Source organism: Heliangelus exortis, chromosome 14, assembly GCF_036169615.1.
Source record: "Heliangelus exortis chromosome 14, bHelExo1.hap1, whole genome shotgun sequence".
Lineage (NCBI taxonomy): Eukaryota > Metazoa > Chordata > Aves > Apodiformes > Trochilidae > Heliangelus > Heliangelus exortis.
The window spans coordinates 15,341,490-15,365,792 of NC_092435.1; the positions used below are offsets into that span (position 1 = coordinate 15,341,490).

General features: G+C 39.0%; 1 protein-coding gene across 2 annotated transcripts in view; it reads left to right on the forward strand.

Moving 5' to 3' along the window:
* NXT2 (nuclear transport factor 2 like export factor 2) overlaps positions 1–24,303 on the forward strand; it is a 62,600-nt gene that overhangs the window by 26,254 nt on the left and 12,043 nt on the right. For both annotated transcript variants that reach the window (XM_071757528.1, XM_071757529.1), the window contains exon 3: positions 23,128–23,256. The gene's annotated coding sequence lies outside the window, so the exon portion shown is untranslated. The remainder of the gene's footprint in view (positions 1–23,127; positions 23,257–24,303) is intronic.

A 24,303-nucleotide genomic window follows, 5' to 3' on the forward strand; every position in this document is an offset into this window, starting at 1 on the left:
CTTAAATATTCAGAGGATGAGTGGAGGTGGACATGAAAGAAAGTATCTGAGGAGAGGAAAAGAGGAGCAGAGGGCTGGAAAATGGTGAGAACAAGGAAGTTGGAATCTGGAGTACAAACATTTAAGAGAACTCTAGAGGAGAAATGGGGGAACAGGAGCATAGGAAGGGCTGGGCAGGGACCTTGGGGTTATTTCATCCTGAGGAAGGGGCATAGTAGATTGCACCAAGTAGCTGCCAAGGTGGGCCCATGCATCAGGTTAGGGAGGAAATGTGAAATTCAGATTGCAGAAGGTGGTGCAGAAGGTGTTTTTGGCAAAGAAATGAGAATCCTCCATCAGACTGAGGCTAATTATATTAGAAGGTTGTCTCACAAATTAAATACGGTGCAAACTGACACAAGAAAGCTATGGGAACAATGAACTGATGGGAGGTTATTTTTTATTTAAAGCACTACATAGCAGTTCAGGACTGATTCTTTTTTTTAGGTCCAGGAGGATGTGATCCTGTTTATCTCATAAAAACAGCTGGTGCCTTTGTGCTTGTGTTCAGGAAACAGATAACTGTAATGATTCACGCCTCTTAACATTTCTGTGTTAGAGCTGTATCAAGCTCCCTGTAGCCACTGCACTCACATCTTGGGTTCAAGTCCAATATGGGATTCAAGAGCATGCATGATAAGTACTGGAGGTTCCCTTAAGTCCAAAACTGTCTTTCTCCTGTGGGGATGAAGTAGGGAGGGAAAGAACTTTCCTATTATGCCACAAAAGCGCAGAATCACCCTTGACTGCCACCCTAGAAATTCCCCTTTGTAGGAGAGGTCCAGTACAGGATTAAATGAGGTCATGCTTTCATCTCCCTCACACCTACTTCATTCTGGTGTGCAAAGAACTGATAAGAATAGAGCCCTGTATCAAAACTGTGTAATGGGAAAGAGGAGGGACAAGTGGAATAATAAGGGAAAGGCAGGAGGAGAGATTAGGACCCTTGCCCTCAGGGAGGGAGCTCACAGTAGCTCACAGGGAGCCTTCTGAGAAGTTTTGCTTCGTGATGTTCTTGCAGTTGTCCTTAAAGCAGTGGATTCTTGGAGGTGCAATGGCTCAGAATTTGAGTAGCTCAGCTGCAAGCCCTTCTCCATTTGATTTGCTGTTACTTAGGTTCATCTTCCAGCTACATTTATGAATGAAGCTATTTGCCTCCCACTTGTTGCTTCTACTCAGCACAGGAAAGCAAATGTATTACTTTTCAAGACAGGATGGCAGGAGTCCAAACATATCTAACAGAGGAAGGAAGCAATCTTATCAGCCTTTCTGGCCCATTGATAAAACCATAGAAGGAAATCATTCAGCTTTAAATGAGGAAAAGGAAGTCTTAGATAAAGTTTAGAAATTGCCTTGGGAGTTTTCATATCACATCAATGAAAAAGTCACATACAATTAACCAAGCATTCCAGTCTGTATGGAGTGCTTTATTTGTGATATCAAAGCAGAACTTCTTACAGTTTTTGACAAGCTTCTCTGCAATGGATCAGTTGACATTTTTCTGGCCTACCTACCTGGTCATAAACGTTTTATCTAAGCTCTTCTTTATGGAAAAAAAACCTGCAGCAGCCCTTCTGAAACACATTTCTTTTGCTCCATTCATGTTACAGAATCTTAATTTTTCGTCACCTTTACACATGGACTATTTTGTCATCCTGGTTTTATTTTTAATGAGCCAATGGGTTATTTATATTAATTGCAAGTATTAAACCACATTTACTTAGGTTTTTTTGTACCCAAACTGGTATCTCTACTGGCAGTATGTCATACTATATTAAAGGCAGTACTAGCTCATGAGTCTCTGCAGTGTGCCTTATTTTACAAAACAGATACAGCCAGTGCCTCCTTGTTTCTAGCAAAATAATCTATCACACTGATTGCTGTGATAATGGAAAAAAATGTATTCCCACTTTAATTAGTTGTTGTGTTTGGCACTGTTGGGGTTGCTACAGTAGCTCAAAGAAGGTGGGGGAAAGAAGGACTGGGACAATGTTTTTTTAGGCCTATAGCTTAGATAGTTTAAGGGTTTTTTTATAGCTTTTCTTTTAGGTTTTTTGGTCTTAATAATTTAAGGTACAGTCAGTAAATTTAAGACTAAAGCTTGAGATGAAGACCGAAATTTACATTCAGTTGAAACCAGAGCATTGTGGTATTTCAATGATCTGTGTAGTTAGGATTATAGCATGGGTTCCCTGACAAATACAAGTTAATCTTTAGATGCAAAGATCTTGGTTACTGCTGAACACCTCTATTTCCTTGCTAAATCATATATAATTAAAAGTATATAGTGTTTGGAACTGTTTTACAATAGTGGTAGAAAAATATAATTAACCTAAAATAAAACAGAATGGTCCCCAAAGGCAGGCCTTCCTATATATAAGTTGTAATTTTAAATTAAATTCTTATGTTGGAAGTTAGATAAGAAATCTGAAAGTGTGAGGAAGGCCCTGAGAATGCAGTATGGTCCTATCTGACTGCTGAGACAAACAGGAAAACTGAGTATGTAGATAAAGGTGGATTATGTAAATTGTGAGTCTATACATGCTTAAAATACACAGAAAGCAATAATCAACCCTCAATTTAGTCTATTTTAAAAGTAAAACACTTGTTTATTTGCTCTCTGTGAAAATCAGAAATACATTCTTGCCAAACTCTCTGACATGCAAACCTGGTCATCTATCAAACATTGCTTTGTTGTTCCAGAATATCTCATATTTTAAATTTTATTTGAATGTATTTGATCTCCTCCTTCTATTCTCAGTCTTGTGGTAGGTGACAACTGCTGTTACCATTATGGGCAGGAAGTTTGAAGCATGATTTCTTTTTAGGAATGTAAAAGTTTTTTCCCTGAAGAAAAGAGCAGATGTAGTAGTAAGTCTATGGGCTAGAGAACTGTGGATTCCTTCCCTCTTGGAATTGATACTGTGATGGGCACCAGCCAAATGCTCCAGGCAGCAGAAAATGTGCTGCTTGCCTACTTACAGTCTTCCTGTTCTAATCAGGTTCAGATAGAATTCTGGGTGTTCTACCTGCTTTATAATTTACTTCTTTTAAAGCTTCTTGTTTTGCTATCGTGGACTCACTCTATGGTTGTCAAGCCTGATTTATCAGAGCCGTGTTCACTGTGACCTTTAAAGTACAGCCTGTTACTGTGGCAAGGTCAGTTTTCCAGTAACAGAGAAATGAATCAGTTGACATAGCCCTGGCCTTTTACAACTTGCAGAATTTATGGGGTCACAGGCTCTCTTTGTAGGGTTAAAATGCAAGTCAGTAATAATGTGAGCTAAGTCAGATCTCAAAATGTCTCTGTCCTCTCCTGCTCCTACCTACACAACACTGAGGACTCTTTCTATATAGCAAAGGTAGAAGTGTATTGTTGAGCATCCACCAAAGCAAAAAAACATAAAGTTCTTAGAGAAATAAGCTGAGCAGTTGTTTTCCATCTGTTAAAATGTGATAGTCTTGGTTGCTGGTTATTTTTCATGCAAAAAAGGAGGAAACCAAAATACTCAATCATCCCATGCAGTTTCCAGTGCAGTCAAAACAAGCTCTACCAGAATGACAAATGCCACAGACCTTGGTCCAGTCAAGTGATTTCTTCTGCCCTAACAAGCTGCTATGAAGTATTTATAACTGTTTTGTGTTTTCTGGTGAGGTTTTTTTTACAAATACTCAGACTGCCTCCCACTTTTGGTTGTCTGCACTTTAGGGCAGGACTCTAAAATAGACAGGGAACACATCTGCACAGTCTCCAAAGAAGCTCAAATACATACATGCAGTATAGAAAAGATATTTGGACTGTTTATAGATTTAGCATTTCATCATATACATCATGTTTGGGTTTTTTTTTCCCCTAGTAATTTCTTTATAAGGAAGGGATTTTTCAAAATACTTTTTTAAAAAAAAACAAAACGCAATTCCAGTTACACATTGAATTTCTGATTATGTGATTTACCCTAGACTGAAAAAAGGGATGAACTCTGCAACATGGAATTCCTGGTCACACTGGTTCAGTTCACTGGAGCATCTAGTTGCCTTCCCAATATGTTCCCGTGTTTTTGTAACAAAGAATGATAAGCAATTGGTAGAGAGAGCAAGACCTCTGTGTTTGTGCAGTTGTCTGAAACCTTAGAAATCAGTGGGTTGGAAGCTTGTAAAATACAGCTTCTTTCTGTGTTTCCATTAGATTCTGCATCATTCCTTAAATTAGATTACTTTTTTCACTTGTAACTAATGCTGATGTGTATCTGCAGTCATTTCATTGACAGTTACCCAGGGAGAAGTTAGAAGCAACTCATTCTATGCATACCAAAATCAACATAACATCTCCTGGAAATACCCTCTAAAATGCTTATCCAAAAGCTTTCCAGCCCCTCATTTGAGTTTGCTTGATTGCTCTGTGGACAGCCTATTCCAGCTGTGATCTTTTTTCAGGCTCGATACAAAAAAGGTAATTCAGACAGGTGTAGCACAGGTTTTCGTCTTCAATTAGGTCGAATTGCAATTATATCTGACAGTAGGAAATAGGTTAATTGCTTTAGACCCAATTTAACAAGACTTGTATAAAAACACTTGTCTTACAGAAAGAGAAAAATAGCTTTTTTTTTTTTTTAATCTGGGTGAAGGAGGAGAGAAACTTTGCTTTATTTTTAACAACACAATAAGAAAACATTTTTTTTTTTTAATCTTTAAAAGGAGACATTCAAATATTCAGGACTTAAATAGTTAATATAAGCCCTAGGTCAAAGCTGACGAGATATTTCTTAGCCATTCTTAGGAGCAGCCCAGGTAACCTATGGAAGAGACAGCAGTCTTTTGCTTTCTATGAAACACTGCAATTTTGAAAAAATCACATTTATTTCACATTTTAATTCAGCTCACACAATCTCACTTATGTTCCAGTCATGAGTAGAGCCAAGGATTGACTTGCTGTCTGGTTCTCCACAGTTCTTGTCTGACTGGGGAATGAGAAGAAGGAATATGGTAGATAGCTGTTGTTCCCCCATGAATGTGGCTAAAACACTGCAGGTCTCATTGTACCAGGGGGTCCCTCCACAGTAGTTTGTGACTTCCATTAGGACTTTAAGTCCTGGTAATCAAGTTTGCCCAATAACCTACCCCAAGTCTTCTTATATAGGTAGTTTAATATTTCTTATAAATTCTGAGGTGAGTTAAGCTGTAAAAAAAAAACAAAACCATCTTAATAATCCTGGTAATTTCCTGTTGGATATCATTTTACCATTAACTATCTCAGTTGTTTATAAAGCCTGCTTTACTTGGTTTTATTTGAGAGGAACGTGTGCAGTCCTTATATGTTCCTAACTGCAATAAAAGGAAGAAGAATTATACAAATATTTAATATATCTTCCTGTGAACTTGCACACAAGAAATTTTACAATAGGTGTTTCCCAATTTATGGCTTCCCTACAACTGCTGATGAAATTGCTCTGCCAAAACATTGATGGGACATGTTTTAAAGTGTTTGCAGCTTCAAGAGCTAAAGGGTCATGTTCTTCTGGGTGATTATATATCTGTTATACAGGAGAATGTGGCTCTTCTCTGAGAAAGCTAAAGCTTTGTTTCCCATCCAAGACTATATCTTGGTTCCAGAAAACATTTGTAATAACATGAGATTAAGACCATATTAAAAAAAAGGAAGAAGAATGAGAAAAGGTTGATTGTGGGATGAAAAGGGTAGTTTGGTTCCTCTGGCATGGAATTATGTGTCTGGGGTTTATCTAGCAAGCAGGTTTGACATTTATACTGTGTCTGTCTCAAGTGTGGCATCAGAGATCTGTTTTTCTGCCCCGTGAGACTCCAGGAAGGTGACTTTGCCCTCTGTGCCTCCATTTCTACCTTAATCCCTTGTTTGTCTTCATTTAGAATTTGAAGTCTGTGGGGCTGGAATCTGTGTTTCTCTGTGCAATCCCTAAGGCAGAAATCTCAGATGCAGCCTCTGCATGTTGCTGAAATACAAATATTACTGTATCTGTTGTGATGCTGAAGAAGCTGTTTGATCTCTTTGCCTTTGTTTCCTCAGCTTGAAAATGGGGGAGTACCTCACAAGTGAGCTATGAGGATTAACTGATCCATACTAATGAAATATTTTTAATTCCTCAGGAAGCTTTTAAGGACAGCAAAATATTGTTGAGGAAATGACAAACGCATCCCATTTGTTTTTCATGAATTGATGTATGTTGAATGATTGACTTGAAAACATGCACTTCTGATCAATTTCAAGGAATAGTCCCTCTCATGGCAGAAGCAGGTTTAGTGCTCTAGCTGACTTTTTACAGCTTTGTGCAAGGGGAGAGGAAAGAGGGAGAAACTGTGCATAAGTTTGCCTCAGGAATCCAGGAATTTTAATGATTTCCTGTGTCAAGTGTGAGGGTCCTCCTCCATCCTTCAGGAGTGGCACTGTGTGAGTAGCAGTAGACTAACCTGGAAAGACTGGTGAGCTCTCTCAGAATTAAAACCCGAAACAAGTATGTGACTTCTTTCCAAGTATATTGGAGAAGCAGACCAGGAGCCTGGTCAAATTTTCAGTTAAAAAAATGAGACAACAGTTTGTATCAAAATCTGATTTATTTTAGCATAGTGAGGTATTGAGATCTGGGCTGGGAATCTGGTGGTAATGCCACCACAAATTCAGTCTTTTGTTCTCCCAAATAACCAAGAATTAGTGAAGTTTTCTCTGTACAGTGTAATAATTTCAGCACAGGCTATTACATATGGAGAGCCCAATAGGAAAGGGACAGAAGGGCCTGTTTCTTTCCAAGAATCCATTAAATAAGAGGTGAGAAAATAAATAAAAGAACCTGAGAGGATAAAAAACCTTTTTTCCAAAATGTTGTTCCTAGGGAAAGATAATAAGCTCTTACTGTGGATAGAAAGCTTCCTCAGAGATGTTGTTGAACAGCTAAGTGTTTCGTAGATAGTGGGATTGTATAAGTAAGAAAAGAGCTAGGTAGTTATTTTTTTAATTGTTCATATTTTTAAAAGATTTAAGGTTTGGCTGGAAAAATATTCTTTTTGTTACTGAAATTATTTAGCAATTCAGAGATCTCTGTTAATTTCAGATATGTGTGACAGAAGGCTCCATAAAGGCATTTTAAGTCACAAGTATTCCATATTTGTTTCCAGTTTGCATGGCAACGAGAAACTATCGTGGTAGGTTTATATTTGCAAGTATAGGGAACTGAGAAATAAAATAACCCTGGAGAGATGCTGATTATGTTCAGAGTGAAGAAGAGAGAGGGCCAGGCTGCCTGATAACTGAAGAAACAGTTCATTTTATTCTGTGCAGGCAGGCAGGAAAGGGAGTGCAACATAAGCAAGACATCTCATTCGTGGTTGAATCCACAGATGAGCTATTGTAGAAAGTATTCTCCAAAACATGCTTACATGAGAGATGGGGCACGTGGTACTGATTAGACTGAGCACCAGCAGGGCAGTTTTATTACACAGAACCATTCCAGCTTGAAAGCTGCAACCATGTTTCAGGGGCACAAGGCTGTCCCTTCATGGGACTCATGGAGCTCTGCACCTTCTCAGAAAGGGCTCAGCACCTTTTAGCTTTGGACAATATTGTAGCTGGAAAGATTCAAAGCTAGAGACTGTTTTCTTTTAAGAGTCAAACATGCTGGAAAACAAAGGAGAAAGCATGCCTTGCATTCCACTGAAGTCAGTGGTTTCTGTCTCTTTTTGCACTACAGATCACTTCCAGTCCCCTTTGGCAGGGAAGGAAGAGGCTGTGCTTGAGTCTGCATTGTCTGCTTTCACACGAGGGTGCTGAGCTCACACCTACCAGGCAGGGAGTGATGCACCCCTGCTCTTGCTCTGTCCTGTCACTGAATGCCTTCCTGCCTATTCATTGACAGATTAGCAGTTAAAAAAAAAAGAAACGATAAAAAACAAATGTGTAGTCTTTGTTCTTTTGTTCTTCTGGCATGCCACTGATTTGATTTACACTTTCTATCTGGATGTTACCTGGAAAATTAGTCAGTGGAAGGTTTAGCAGGATTTCTCCAGGTACATTAAATCTCTAAAAACTCAAGAAGGAAAAATTTTGCGTGTTCATTTATCTGAAACTGTCAGTAATCAAATACAACCTTGTGAAACACAATGCCCGGAGTATTGTTAATCTCAGAGCATCTTCTGAACCTGGTTGTAACAACCATTCTAAAAAATGTTGGGTGCCATTCTTTGGAACTACTTTTTGCTAAAAGAAGGTTTACACAGCAAATCAAAATTATTTCAGAATCAGTTTAACCAAATTAAGAAATTGGAAAGTATATTTGAGTATGTTTAAAACTTGTAGCATTTGACTGTTTTCTGCTTTTTACCTCTCCTCTTTTTTCAGACTATAAATTAATTGAAGGCTCAGTTTCCAGGTCTAGACTTTGTTTCAATGACTGTTTTTCCAAACCAGGAAGAATAGGAACAATAATAAAAATACAGTAATAAAAACCACAGAAGGCTCTCCACTGAGGGTATAATTATTCCTCCAGTGTCAGTAGTTCCTGGTTGGATTCATGGTGATGAGTGAAAGAATCCTTAACTAGTTTCAGGTTTTTATATGATTCTTCTTTCATATTTCCCTTTATCCTGTAACTGTTGCTCATGAGAGCATTCTGCAATATACTACTAAACCCAGAATTTCATATATAACATTTTAGTTGTTTTCCAATTGTTTGGTTTTACATATGGATTTAATTTGTTCATCCAACAAAAGTCAGGGTAATATGAACACATATGATTTAACAAATATGCAAGATTGTGTTCTAAAAAAAACACAACTACTGTGCTTGCTAGAAGGAAGTGCCAGGGGCCCTCCCAACATGAATTGTTAATGACTTTCCTCTTCTGCTGCCATAAAGAACTCATTAAATGCCAAATTATTTCCCTAAACAATGAGTAGCACTGGTTCCTCTTTGGCCTGTGTGCTTATTTATTAAGAATTACAACTTCCTTAAGTGATACATAGATTCAAAAGGAAAGGAGATCCAAGAGAGAAGCTATTCTGAGTCAGTTGTGCTCAAGGAAAACATCAGAAATATTCTCTAATGATGAAAACATGATTTAGTTTTCAGGCCCCAAAATCTAAAAAGCAGCAATACAAAACATTTTCAAATGTCCTCACATCTTATTTTACCCTTAGACTGAGGACATAGGAAATAGCAGCTTGATGTGTCTGTTGCTTCTTGAAGTTCTGACTGCTCTGTAACACAAGAGTCAAGTTATTGCTCTTCCTCTATGGGAATGAAAGTACTGCTTGAGCAGCACTATAGCCTGCAAAAGCACTTGTATTTGTGGATGAGGAGAAATTGGAAAAAACATTCTTTGGGAAAGATGGGGTGAAGATGGCATTACAGGAAGCATTAAAAAAGATAAAATACAGTGGGTGTATTTTGAGGAAAAATAGAAACTCAGAAGTCTTAAGAAGTTAAGCACAAAAACAAGGAATAAAAGAAAAAAAGGAAAAAAAGAAAAAAAAAAAAAAAAAAAAAAAAAAAAAAAAAAAAGAAGGAAAAAAAAACCAAACAAAACTTAAATAGTTCCATCAAGATATTTGCTGTGGAAATGCACACCTGGAGTGTCTAGGGAAAAGTAAATCCTGGCAATGTAACAACTGAAACTCACTGAGGACTTGCAGGTGCAAAGTCTGTGCATACTGCATGGGGCTGTCCCACACAGTGCTGCCATCCTAATGTTCCCCAAAAGCCAGTGGGAATTGGCTGAAGTGAAGGATCTCAGTGTTTTACAAAATAAAACCCTTGAAAAGTCCCAAAGAAATAATGTGTGCTGTGAAGGAGGGGGGGGGGTAAGAAATATTTTTTAAGAACAGTCTTTAAAAAAATAGTGAGATGCAATATTGTGATAAAAAGTGATGTGATGTGACCTCTTGAGCACAGGCAGCTGGAAGGTGGTAGTAAGGCTTTGTCAAAGCTGACTGGAGAGGGGGAGGAACAAATGTCATGAAAGGCCTGTAGAACAAAATACCTTCAACGGGAAAAGCTGAGCCAAGACTAATATGTAGCCCAAAGCCACAGGAATAAGGTGAATAAAATCCCCATTGAATGGAGGTTGCCTTTTGTAACTGCTGGGCCAGTGCTGGGGTCAGGTAAGAGGCAGTGGAGATCAGAGGATGGCTTTACACCCAACAGGCTCCTGCAGAAATCAGTGGCAACATTATTCCAAGCATAGCATCACCTAATGAACTTCAGTAAGGACCCTGCTTGAGGTGCTTCTTGTTGGGTAAAACTGCTGGGGTTTGTCAGGACTGCCTCTTGCCATGATTTTTTGCAACCCCAAAGAGTACTGGTTGACAGGAACTGCTAAATAGTAGTTACTGGTTTTAGCAGAACTTCTGTTTATTATGCTGATGAATGTGCATTCACTTACCATGCAGAAAACTTTATTAAAGGGCAAAATAACAAACCATGTGATCATCAGCATCATCATTTCATACTAGACATGGTTCTGGCCACACCTCTCTTTTCCCTACTCACACCAATTTTCTGGGAGTTGCTGCTGGGCAGTACAAAGCCTGAATGCTTTGCTCACACAGTAGTGGAGTGCTCAGGAGACTGTTACTATTTTGGTGGGTATTGCACTACTTGTAAGTACATTCAGTAACTTCTGATGTATTTTCTCACAGTGCACAGGACAATCTGAGCCTGATTTTCATGAGCCTTCTTGCTAGTAGACAATAATAGCACATGGTAGATTCATCTGACATGTTGTTAAATTTTCCTATATTAACCTTTCTGAGGAAAAAATAGCTGTTTGACACACACACCAGGAATGTTGGTCAGCAACCCAGGTCAATGTCAGCCTACAAAATTCCTCTTGGTTTTATTGCTGGCATTGTCATGAACAGGGTTCTGTGCCTGTTACCTGGTCAGATGAGTTCTTTTTCTGTCCTTTCAAGACATTCCAGTACATTAAGCTTAAAGTTGTCATTGATGTATAAGTCTATAAAATAATGTTACCATTACCTTACCATTTCACTTTGCAAGAAGATATCCTCCTTCCTAGTGTTCTGTCCTGCAGTGTGACAATGTCATGTACTCCTCCCAGTGATTTTCCCTCACTAAAATCTCTGACTGTGGTTTTCTTAGTAATTGAATGACTGGGATGAAACTGTTGCTGCTGATTTCTTCACATTTCTGCTGCGAATTGGTGTGAAAGGTTATTTGCTATTAAGTGCTGTCTGACTCAGAGAAACTGCATCTGTCCACAGTAGTTTGCTATCTGCTTTGTTTCAAAAGCTCCCCAAAATCCCCACTGCTCTCTTTACAGTCTGGGTCTATACAGCCAGACTTTGTCCCCTTAAACCAGATCTCAGCAGCCAGACTCTGTCCTGGTGACCACTGCCACGGGTTGGACTGGAGGAGCTCCCTCTTGCTCCTGGTGACAGCACCAAGATCATGATGTTGTCAGGTGGACACATCCAACACTATGGATCTTTGGAGCTGTGCTGCATGTCCTGAGAGTTCTTGCACCCCAAAAGCCCTTGTCTATGTCCTCACACAATGTAACCAACTGGTTCCACTCCTAGGATGTACCTTTGGGGAACTCTGGCTGGGCTAGAAGCAAAGATATGTTGCAAAGAAGGAAGAAATGTAAACGAAATGGAGAAATAGATGTGAATGGAAGGTGGGTGAGGTGCTGAAGAGAGGGGGTTATGAAATTTACAAATGAAGGCAGGCTGAGAAGGACAAGGCACAGAAAGAGCACCAAAGCTAAAGAGAGTGAAAAGACTCAATAGAGAGATGTAAAACCCAGTTCTGACAAACTATCAAGACAAGTAAAGAACAGGCAGAAGCAGACTGCATTTCATTTTTTTGTGCTATGCTGCTAAGAGGTCTTTGCAAAGGGGAGGAGCATGCAGGGTGTGCTGGGTGACTGCTGGGAAGATTCCTTCTTGGAGCAGCCTGGAAAGGGTGTATCTCCTTTTTTGTATCCTACTATCTGGAAAGAAACTTAATGTTTCCATTCCAAAACCTCCCTTCCATTCCAAAACCTCCCTAAGAATTGAAATACCATGAGATACATAGAAACGAGTGTGAGATGAGATACAAATACCTGGGCAAATTCCTTTGCAAATCTCTTGTGTAGACACAGAAAGCAGGCTGGTCCTTATGATGTGTTACCATTTTCCATCCAAGTTGATCAGGATACTTAATGATTGTTCAGAGGCAACTAACTTTAATCCTCATTGGGGAATAAATAAAACCAGACTGTACTCCAGGAGCTAGATTCTCAACTCAGTGGGTATTTGCTTTGATTTCAGGATTTACAACAGTGTAACTTCTCAGAATGTTTGCTTTCTTCCTTCTTCCATATTGTTTTGTCTGTGCAAGCTTCTGTGTTTGGACTTACAAATACAGAGGCTTAATTTATAAAGAGATGCAAATTAAATTTCCTGCTGTTATGCATGCCTGCTTTCAAGGCACTTGCACCCTCTCATCTGTTAGGAAGCAGCCCCATTGCCTGAGTTTTCAGGGACTGGATACCCACTGGTGCAAACAAGAAATGGGCCTTAGTTTATTTGGAATAGTTGCCAGTGTTGTGGCAAGCAAACCAGTGCCATTTCAGGGCCCCTGCAATGGCTCTGATGTCGCATGTTGCAAAGAGGTCATGCCACCTTTAGGACATGGGAAATTTATTGTTATTTAGGGGGTCATGTTGCTTCACAACTCATTTTCACAGGTAGAATTTTCCCCATCTTTATGTCCATGACTTTTAGATTAGACACATTCAAAAAGCAGCACACAGGCCTGGGGTTATGGATTGAAAACTTAACTAAAATTATTTATTTTGAAGTATCATCACCACATGTCTGCAAGTAAATCACCTGCTTTTTTATAGTACAAGTGAATTATTTTCTAGTAAAATGGGTGAAGTGCGGCAGATGGTCAGCAGAATTTACTGTTCATGTAGTACCTGTTCAGAGCGTGACTGTTGTGTCAGCATCCTAAAGTGTTACACAGGAAAATAGAAGTGTTGTTCATGTTAACAAATTACTTTTTTACTATAAACTTCTCAAATGAGCAGGCATCACATGCACCTACCCTAAGCCTAAAATTCTTGATAGTTTAATTTTTTTAAAATTGTACTACTGGTCCATAAGACGTCCACACTGCTACACCAGTGTAACTCTGTTGACTTTAGGTCTCTGGCTTAAAATTCACAGAAATTTATCTGAAAGATGATGCTCTCTAAACCAGACTTTTTTGAAGCTTATTGCCATTTTGTACAAGCATCTAATTGGTGTAAAGAATCCCATCAAGCTTCTATAAGACAACTTAAAGTAACCTGAGAGCATTGCTCTTCCTGGGATCTTACTCTCTAAACCTTCTTCCATGTAAACCATCACATTATCATTATAGTTCTAGCCTTCACTGGGCTATAAGTGAAGTTAACATTTCTCTTTGCCTGGTTTAGGATGCTGTCATATTTCTGTCCTGCAGTGTATGGTCTCAAAAGTCAGACAGATGTGTAAAGCTGCTGACACTGAGATCTTTCACAGCTGTGGGCAGATGGCACCTATAAGAGTCATATTCTGACAATACAGAAATGCTGCTGAGGAAGCCTTGTGCATTTGATTTCCCAGATCTTTTGCAGTCTCCTGTCTCTACTGTCTGAATTGGTCTTGCCTTAGACTTTCTAGTTCAGAGCTTGTTTACAGCACTGTCTTTTTTTTTTTTTTTTTTTTTTTTTCTTGATAGTTGTTCAAGGTTGTAAAGATCTGTCTAAAAATAAAAATCAGAACATGTCTCTTGTGCACATTTCTGTCTCCTTTCTCGAATGAGACCAACCAGAAAGCAACTGACACTAATACTCACAGTCTTGGTTGAATATAGAACATTGCTGAATACACCAGGGCACTGGTGAGTGCTGCTGGGGTGCACAATGGCTCTGTGATTCATTCTGGAGAAGACTCTCATTGTATCCTGAGACAAGCTGCTAGGAAGAGATGTTCTTTTTGCAGAACTCAGTGACAGGAGGAATAGAAGTGAGTGCTCGGTGCATATCAGAGCCTTCACAGAGCAGTGACAACATTTCCTTGGTTCTCAACAGTCTTCAGTGTCTGGAGTATCTAGTGTAAAGATTGCCAAAATTCTTTCTGTATTAATCTACCAGCCTATTGCCTGCTCCAAAGCCAACTTTAAATTATTATTGTGATTAATTGAATTGTATTTTGTTCTTTTTTCTTCCAGCTTAGCATGCTAAGATGCATATCATCACTGCCATTTTACCTGTTGACTTTCTACTTGAATTTGAAAAGGATTTTGGAAGCATTTATTCTGATTCGGTACATAAGTGCCACACAGTCTTATCCCAAATATCTATGAATATAAAAATGATTAATTTATAAAGCACTTTTCTACACTTTTGCATTAATTGTAGTTGTGAGATACTCAAAGGCACTGTTTGTGTTTAAAGATCCTGTATTACAGTATGATTTCCAAATTTCAGTCATACAGTTTTATTTTGTTTTCATGATGAGGATGTTAGACAGAGACCTGATTACTGAGAAGCTGCAGCTCTGTGTGGGATGTGTGAAGCCTCTTTTAGGTACCTTAAGGAAAACATTTTGATATTCAAGAAGTTTCCCCCACAGTGTTCTTGAAAACGTCTAACATTTTGTACAGTCTGATGAATTCCGAAAGGAAAAAATATTCTACATTGTTGTCAGACATTTACATAAATATTCTTCTTCTCTCTCCTTTTTCTCCTGTCTCAAGAATGGATGTTTTAATAATGAGCAGGAATCTTTACTAAAGACACAAGGTCATCTCTTGCTCCTCCTAGAAGAATCTGTTGGATTTGTTGCAGGTTCTCATCATTTCATCAAATACTTACCAGCTTGTCTCAGAGACCCCAGCTGGACACCCTGAGGTTGCAGGTTCTTTGGTTCTTTTGCTCTCCCAGTTAAAGTGCTGTGCTTGGAAGGAAGTGTTTGATATTACCAGTAATTACCAGTACCAGTTTTGCAGAGGTGTGCAGGTGTGCCCAGAAGCCCAAGCACTTGGCTGGTGGTTGCCTGTGGTAACTGTTTGTAAGGACAACTTTATCTCAAGTTTTGTATCAGTACTCTAAGCTTCTTCAACTCTTACCACTCTCACAGTCCGGTCTAAAAGGTTTTTACACACTTTGTAAGATCAGAAAGGTCCCCAGGTTCTCATCTGAGGTGAATAAATGGGCTCTGAGTTTTGGTAGCTCTGGGAAATCTGGAATTCTGACACCTGCTACCCAGGATTTTGTTTCATCAGTGGGTGTGATCAGTACATTAAAAATGAATGCCCAGACAAGTGAAAGCCACATTTCTTTCCATACCTAAATGTGAATGTATGACTGTGGTCGTGAACCTTTACAAACATCTTCGGGTTTTTCATTCCTCACTTTTTGAAACCAAAGTTTCTCCATTGGTAGAAAGTAAATATTTTGCACCAAATTTTGCCCTTTGGACTTTATTCTGACATGTTATGACTAAATGTTACCCTGATGTCTGACCACAGTCACAAACCATATACTGCTCGGTAGTCTAGGAATGTGTAGCCCGTATTTGACCTCCTAAATCATTTCTGGAGTGTGGAAACCCACTGGGCCGGCACCGCTGGGCACCCTGGGGTGCGGGGACTGCGTCAGGGCGTTGCTTCGGTGCCACCTCTCGGTGAGAAAAGGAACAATGGCTGCGAATAAAATACAACTGAATTGGCTTTGCTTTTACATCTGTCTGTGTCTTTTTTATATGCAGTGAAATTAAAGATCAGCATCAGTTCTGAACACGACTTACCTTTCTTTGATGGAATGGTGGAGGCTCAGGTATCTGCTGTTTAGTTGTCACCATGTTCCTTTACACCACAGATTTGTCTTTAAAAATCCTTGAGCTTAGTGGTGTTTAATCAGATCCCATTTTTGGCAGAAGAATATTTTTAGTGTGTTATCATGATAAATCCACACTGTTGATCCCAAAAAGATAATTTTAAAAGATGCCTAGCTAGTATTCTTTAATCTTTTAACTTAGTCCAAGGAAGTGAGCAAACCTGTTCCGAGGCATCAGCGAGCCATGGATGCAGACAGCTCAGAGAAAAGGAGGGCATTTTCAAGGTCAGGGCTTCTGCTTTTGTATCCTACACTCTGCCCTGGATTTGCACAGAACATCCATGCTTCTGATTGTGCCTGCTGTTAGTAGAAGGGTTTTCAAAAAGAGTTTACTTGGCTGTTGATTTCACAGAATCACAGAATCATCCGGGTTGGAAAGGACCAATGAGATCACAAAGTCCAACCCTGGATCCACTTCCACAGTGGTTTCCAGACCATGGCACTGAGTGCCACATTCAGACTCTTCTTAAAAACCTCCAGGGATGGAGAATCCACCACCTCTCCAGGCAGCCCATTCCAATGCCTGATCATCCTCTCTGTAAAGATTTTCTTCCTAATATCCAGCCTAAACCTCCCCTGGCAGAGCTTAAGACCACTTCCTCTTTTTTTACTGAGAGCTGCCTGGGAGATGCTGAATTTTTTCAATCATGCCACATTGTCCCATGGCACAAACAGTGCTTACAAAGAAGTAATTGGGAGGATAATTGTCTGGCAGTTACTATCCTGCTAACTAAATTTCCCATCCATTATGTGCTTTACTGAATCTGTTATTTCCCATTGGAATATAGTTTAAAAGCAATTTTTTTTTCAGGATGCATCTTAATCTACTCTTTCCATATTCTTCACTCCTGGTGCTTCACTCTTACAGTTCATAAACATCTGTTTTGATGAGTACTCTTCTGTTCTCTCAGTTCTACAGAGTGATTACTTGACTGTCTTCAGCTTCCACACTTTCTTGTTACACACCTTTGGATGGTGATTCCATCGACTCATTGTCAAAGACTCTGCTCTCTGAAGTTTTTCAAGTCTACCTCCCCATTGCTGAGCACTTTCCTATCACATAATGTTGCTTCATTTCCTGTTGAATTTCTTCTTCATAGGAAATCAACACCACAGTCCTCCCTGTTGCTCAACCCTGTAATAATATGCTGCTTCATTCATCTAGCATTCAAATTCCACTACTGCATGCAAAGCATTCCCTAATAGCATTTCTAATAAACATTGGTTCTTTCCCCACAGCTATGACTCTCTAAGGTCACTCCCCAGCCCTGACTGTTGTAACATCTCCCATACTTTCCACCATCTGGAATTTCCCTCTCCTTTTTCCTGCAGAGTTTGCATACAATGTATTTGTTTGTCTCATGTTCCTAGCCCGGCAATCTGACCATCTCCTTCCATCATCTCTGCCACATGATTGGATCCAGTAAACATTACTTTCCACCTCCCCTTACTTAGGTGTCTATAGCTCATAGTGAACCACCTTGAACCTGACCTTTTTGGAGATACTACAGGACCTGTATTTTTGACTAGAGTTTCGTAGCTGCACAAGATCCCATTTGGGAACCCTGCAGCTTTTGTAAGAAAAAATGCTCCAAGCCTAAGGACAGAAACAACATGTAACATCCTCAGTGTTTCAAACCCCACAGAGAGTCACTGATGACAAATTTAACACTCAATTGTTTGTGTCAGACATTATGACAACTATTGAGCAAACAGCTGTTGCTCCAGATGGAGCATGTATGACAGCTGCTGGGTCCAGGTGCATCACTCTGGAATAATTCAACACAACCTTGACATGTTGCTTTATTTTTGGCTGGTTTGATGGCACTTCTGCCAGTTTCTTGGACGCTCTGCTCTCAGTCCATAGGAAAACATTTTTCATGCAATGGTTTATTAATGTCTTGAAATTTAAATAATAGGGAGATGTTTTACAGTGATTATTAAGAGATAAGGATTTAATTCTATAGGCTCTATAATTCTATGAGCCTGTTCACCTTGATTTTTTAAAAACGTGATTACAGGAGATGCTCACTTTGTCTTTTAGAAATTCTTAAGTTGTTCAGGAGCAGGGAAAGCATTTTGCCTATAGATATCTTCCCTGTATCTTTATTTTTCTGTTTGAGACACTGTACCAAGTGCAACAAGGTCTGAACCTTTATTTTTGAAATCGTCCACTTTCTGAGAGATGAACTAGGATCAGTAATAAATATCATGCTGGTCCCTGAATAAGCTGGATGTATTTGACTGGAAGTTTGAATGTGTAAGGTTCTACAGACTATCATCAGTACCCTGAATCATCCTATTATCTGATCCCATGGCTAAAAGGAAAGACTGTCTCTCAGTATTCCTGCAAAACTAATCTTGAAATACAAATCCAGAGGTCATCAGGGAAGCCCCTCCTGTTTCTGACTCAGTTGATCTGGTTGTTTCCTTTCTGGTGAGAATCTTCATATCCTTAAGTCCCTTCCCAAGAGAACAGCAACATGGAGAAATAGTTTTTTTAAAGATGATAATCCCTTTCCTCTCTTTGATACAAACAGAAGGAATGCAGAAAAACAATCTATAAAACATGTTTGGACTTAGGCCCTTGTATAAGCAGTAACACACTGACCTAGCTTTGGATCTCCATAAAGAAACAGAACCTGTAAAAAAATTTGAGATAAAAAGCAAACTTGCATCTGGGCTTGCTCTTAAGCACATCTTCTCATCTTTGAACCAACCATTGCTGTTTTAATGGATATTCTGCAAAATTCTTGGGGGGGGCTCTCCCAGTCAGAGCTCATATTTTATTTTTGGTCCGTCTGAGGGCTGAGAGTATTTGGGGAAAAAGCAGAGTTGATAGTATCCTCCATTCGAGTCTGCACTAGCAAAGATGGCAGCCTGACTGTTTTGTTTCTGGGTATAATTTTAGTATAAAGGTAAACACAAATGAGAATCAGCTCAGTTGTACAGTTGCTCATCATTACTGACAGCCCTTCCTCTTAAAAGGTCTGTGAATAAGGCAGTAAATAAGTCACTTCTGGATTTGTTTTTTATATTTTTATACATTTCCCCAACATGTTTAATGTCTCCTCAAGTCATTTGTAAATACAAAATAGCACATCCTCCAATGCTCAAATTTATCCTTTGGACTCTGAACTGAGCTTTGTGTTTTTTCCATCTCATTATGTATTTACAGTGCTGGAAGGAAAGTGGGGAGACAAACTGCTCATGTAAAGCAAACAGAAACATTCAAAATAGTCACATCTAGTCAGATTTATATACTCAGGAAACCTACTGCACAGTTCCAGTTAACAGCTGGTGTAGGCCCAACAGGGGATTGGCCCAACACCTGTTTTGTGAGTTCTCCCAAAATGACAGTAATTAGTGTTACTTTTATTTTTATTTTTTTTTAAGTGATAAATAATTTAATAAAAGCAATGAGATGGTGAAATTGTAATTGGAAAATATCCTGCCCGAAATAATAGAGCTATTTTAAGTTGCAATACATTCAGGACTTAAACTGCTTGGTATTTTAACTTTGTGTTTGTCTTTAATTTGAAATTGCTCTGATGCCCATTGATTAGTTTTGCCTGGAACACAGGCATCTGTTACAAAATATTGATTTTTGCATTACCTTTTAGCCAAGTAGGTTAATTGAATGGTGCTTGGGGAAATTATTTCAGAGGCAGTCTCTGTCTAATATTTGTCTTCAAAGAGCTGATGGAATTGTTTGACATTTAGCCAAGGTATCTGCTAAATCTGGAGCCTGAGCCATGAGGCTGTGTAACTGAGGTAGTGATTAAAGTTATGTTTTGAAGACACTTTGTTTATTCCCTACTTAGACCAAACAAACAAACAAGCCAAAAAGCCAGATCTGGATTCCATTAAAGTTAGTTGGAGTTTTGCCATTTTTAAATGGCTGCCTATTGGACTACTGGTATTTCAGGGGACATTTGATACCATTGTCCTTGCAGTTTAAGTTAGCACAGAGTACTGAATTCTCCTGCAAACCCACCTGTATTTACAGTGTTTTTCTTTTATTGTACATGCATGTGGTACTGAGGTGAAAATAGTTTCTTTGGTTCCAGGTCTTAGTACAAATTCAATACCTCATCTGGGTTTCAGGCAACACTTAGCAGGCATTATGCTTATCTAACAAATAGCAAATGTTGACTCATTGAAATGAGACAAAATATTTTTAACACTTCACCTTCTCAGATATTGAAGGGGAAAAAAAGGAACATTCTGTCAGTCCAATCCCTCTGAATATTCTTAGCAGTTTAATTTGTGAAACATTCTGGAAGAGACAATAAAGTCATGAAGCTTTTTTCTTTAAATAACGCCTTTTCTAAAAAGCACACTGTAAAATGTTGATGACATTCTGTAAAATAGAGGATCATTGCTGCAAAATATTAACAGGCTCCCACCATCTGCTGATCTGTGTATCTGTCAGCAACATCCAATATTATCAAAGCATTGAAAGCATAATCAGAAAAAGGGTGATAAGTGATTTCTGTTCTTCCTTTCTGTGGTCTGTGTTTTTATATCCCTTGTCTAAGTGTTCCACTGACATCACGTTGCCTTCCAACTCCCTTCCTTCAAATGTTTATGAAGCAAAAGGTATATGAGTCAATATTCTGGAGCAATAATGCTTATCTTCTTTTGTGTGTCAGCTAGTGGATTCTTTCTTTCAGTTGTCACTGTTCTGTTGCAGTTCTTCAGGTGGTTCCAGGCATTCATGCAGCTCGTTTCTCTTTGGGTTTTGGCTTTGCTTTGCTCTGCCCATGCAAAGGGTCACAGAAATAGATGCCTAGATAAGGATGACTCTGTTTCAGTGAAGATTTCTGTTCCTTCCCTAGAGACTGAAGACCTTTGTACAGAATTGACATGCTCCACTGATTTAGTTTGTTGATTTCATTAAGCTGTAAGTGAAAGATGTACAGATGAAGCTTAGCAGATGTGAGTTAGCAAGCTATAGGGGTAAAAGAAGCAGGTTATTAAGTCTAATACAACATTTTTTTCCTGTATAATATAAACAAGTAACCCAATAGATAAAAATAGATGTACTTGCTTTGCCAATGAAATGTGATTGTTTTCCAATCTATGTGTCATAACCTATGTAAAGAGGAAGAATAAACTAGATTTAATTTTATATCCTTGGAACATTTTAGTTGTTTATAGTTGTGGTGAGAGCCTAATTAATCTTCTTGGGAGTTCTCTCTCATTGGTACTCTTTGCTATTCCTTCCCAAAATGAAAACAGTGAGCTTGATTCTTTCCTCCCACTAAGAAAATGTGCCACATGCCAACTCCACTGCCTTTACTAAATAATTCTTAATTAGTCTGATGTGAGAACAAAATTATCAGGCCAGTGTGTTCAGTGTTTAGGAGAGACCACTGTAGACTTCAGTGAGGTTGTACATTTGCTCAGTGGGAATTATTGCCTAACAATGGAAGGGGTTTGTTTAGCAGATGGGCCAACAGGCATCATGGTCTGCAGTGTGTTAATGAAAGTATTTTCCTTATACTAATGATATTCCATTAAAATATAGGGTTTCTCAGCTATATGTTTATATAAAATGAGGCTTCCAGGCAGTCAGGTACACTGTCCAAATAGGTTTTATAGGTACTGAAAATTCTATCACCTCCCTTCTGCCAGTATAGATGAGGAAAATGAACTGCAAATCAACCTAAGAGCAGCATGATTTTCAGCCAGGCCAGTTCTGTGATCAGGCTTGGCAAATATCTACACAAATTCAGGCAATAAGGATGGGAATGCACAACTGAGGAGAACACAGGAGAAAAAATGGGACACATGTTGCCTGTGTGTCATATCCAAGTGGCAGCCACAAGGGATCACTTCACAACATGGCATGGGTTGGCTTTAACAGGGTCTTGTGCTCCCCTCACCTGCCTCCCCTCCTTTCCCTTCTCATCCCAGCCATAGATTCCAACTACTTACCTTTATTTGACAGCTATTACTTGCAAGATCACTCCTTGATCCAGTTTAGCTTGCCAAGTATATGGAGGGTAAGAAAAGGAGGCATTGTTTTAGCTAATTAAATTACCTCTATGAAATGTAAACTTGGTAGTCAGAACAAAGGGAGTAGAGATCACAGAGAGCAGGGAAAATCAGAAAGGAAGAGCCACTGCTGCAGAGCCACTGTGCCAGCTCAGCAGATCACAGAACCACAGTTCATAAGCTCTGACAATGCTAAATATTTTACAGTACTCAGGGAATAAAAGTAAAACATTTTCCTACAAATCTGAAGGCATGTACTCCATTAGTAAGCACACAGGATTTTCACAACCCTCCCACTTCTTAAAAAAAAAAAAAAAAAAAAGAAAAAGAAGAAAGGAAGTGAAAAAATTCTTTACTTCCAGCTGGAAGTAAATGGCTCTTCACTGCAAAGTGATTCCTTAAATGGTCACAGGTTTAGCATTTGCTTGTCATTAAGTCATCTCACTAACCAGTTAATTGTTGTGGCCAACTACTGATGCCCAGTAGTCAAGTCTGAGCCAAATGTAAATATAGATCAGAATATGCTACAAGCTGACCTAACTAACAACTTCAGACAGTGTATGGACCATAATTCCAGCCCTGAAGGCCTTTCTCATCTGAGTGAACTTTGCTCACTGGTTCTATTAAATCTGTAACATTGAGTGGCTAGTGCCATAGCTGATCCAAAAATTATGCATAAAGATTTATTCTTAATGAACTTTTATTTTAAGCTAAATTAGACTACTCTCAAAAAGATGTCTCTTATCTGTAGGGGAGAAGTTAATAGGGGGAAAAAAACAGACACTTGAAAATTGTTTTTGACCAAAAACACATGGAAGTTTCTTCACAAACAAAACTTTCTTCTTCTTTGTGTTTCTGATTTTTTTTAAAGATGCTTTTATTGAAAGTATCATTGGAAAAGTAACTAATTTTCCAGCTTCTGTTATCCATAAATATTTGATACTCATCTGGACAGAATCAGGGGACAGTGATGGCTGTCTCACAGTACCTTTTATTTTCGGATTCTGATGGATCCCTAATGCAATTTACAAGAAGTTTAGAAGTTATGTTGTAGCTCAGATTTTTCCTTTTACTTTTCCATAAGTTGGGAATACTGCCATTTAAAATGGAAGTAATCTTGTACAGGTATTTCATACTTCAGGCATCTTGATAATTGCTTATTGCAACATTTTTGTTTTGTATACACAGGACACAACTGGGAGCTGATGTTGCATTGCTGAGTGAGACAAGAGACTGAGGAAGCATTGATCACAATTTCAGACTAAAGTTTCAAGCTAAAAGGACAAGTGCAAACAGAACTACCCACAAGCCTTAAAGGTGAGATTGATTCATTACCTCATGAAATGGATAGGCTTTTAAAATTTCTTCAGCTAGCAGCTGTGGTAACACTTTGAACTGACTTATTCTGAAAATTTATCCTCACCTGTGAGTGCTTTGGCATGGATTAAAATAGAACAGTTCTTTGTACTTGATCTCACCATATCCCAGTGGGTCAGTCATCACTTCAATATACAATGAGGCCTGGTTTTCTTTAGAAAACAAGACAGGTATTTGTCAGGATAGGAGTCATGACATTCTTCCACTTCTGGTATGACAGGAATCTGAGGTGGAGTTGTGCATAGTCCAGAGTTCCCGTGGGATTGTCACAAACACATTTTCTGCCTGGGTCTCTCTGGAGTAATCTGCTTTTTCTATTGAGCAGGAGCTGGCCAAGCCGGGCCTTAAGTCCACTGTAGTTTATTAAATCCAAACTCCAGCTTTAGCAGTATTTTTGTATCGAGCATATAGGTCAAAGAGTGAACGTGCTGAGCACCTGAGACCCACTCCCAGTTCTCATAAAATCAAGAGATCCAATCTTTTAAGTTCTCATTCAGCCCTTGCTCAGGCAGAACCCCCAAACACTGAGTCATGATCCAAGTTCACAGGCCCTGCATCAGTCAGAACCTGTCTGGATTTGGCTAGTGTCACTTGCTTCCCTTGTTTCAGGAGACAATTCCTTAAATTTTTATACACCTGGGTAACATTATTAACATTTTAGAAGCTTTAACAAAAGTTGAGAATACTCAAAAGTTGGGAATACTGTGTTTCACAAGAACCATGCACTAGTCAAAGGGATCCAGAGTCCTGGTGCAGGTCTCATTTAATGACTGTCTGATAATTGTTTACCAACCTGAAAGCTGAAGTGTTGTGTGAACTGCTGACCTTGAGGGAATTCTTCTGGTAAACATCACTATAGCTGCTTAATCTTTGAACTGTTAATTGGACACTGTTAATGAGGATGCTGGATGAGGCCTTTGATCAGGGAAGGCTGATAAACCTAATGAAGAGAGTGAACCTCCCAGCTTTATTGTAATCACTGGCATA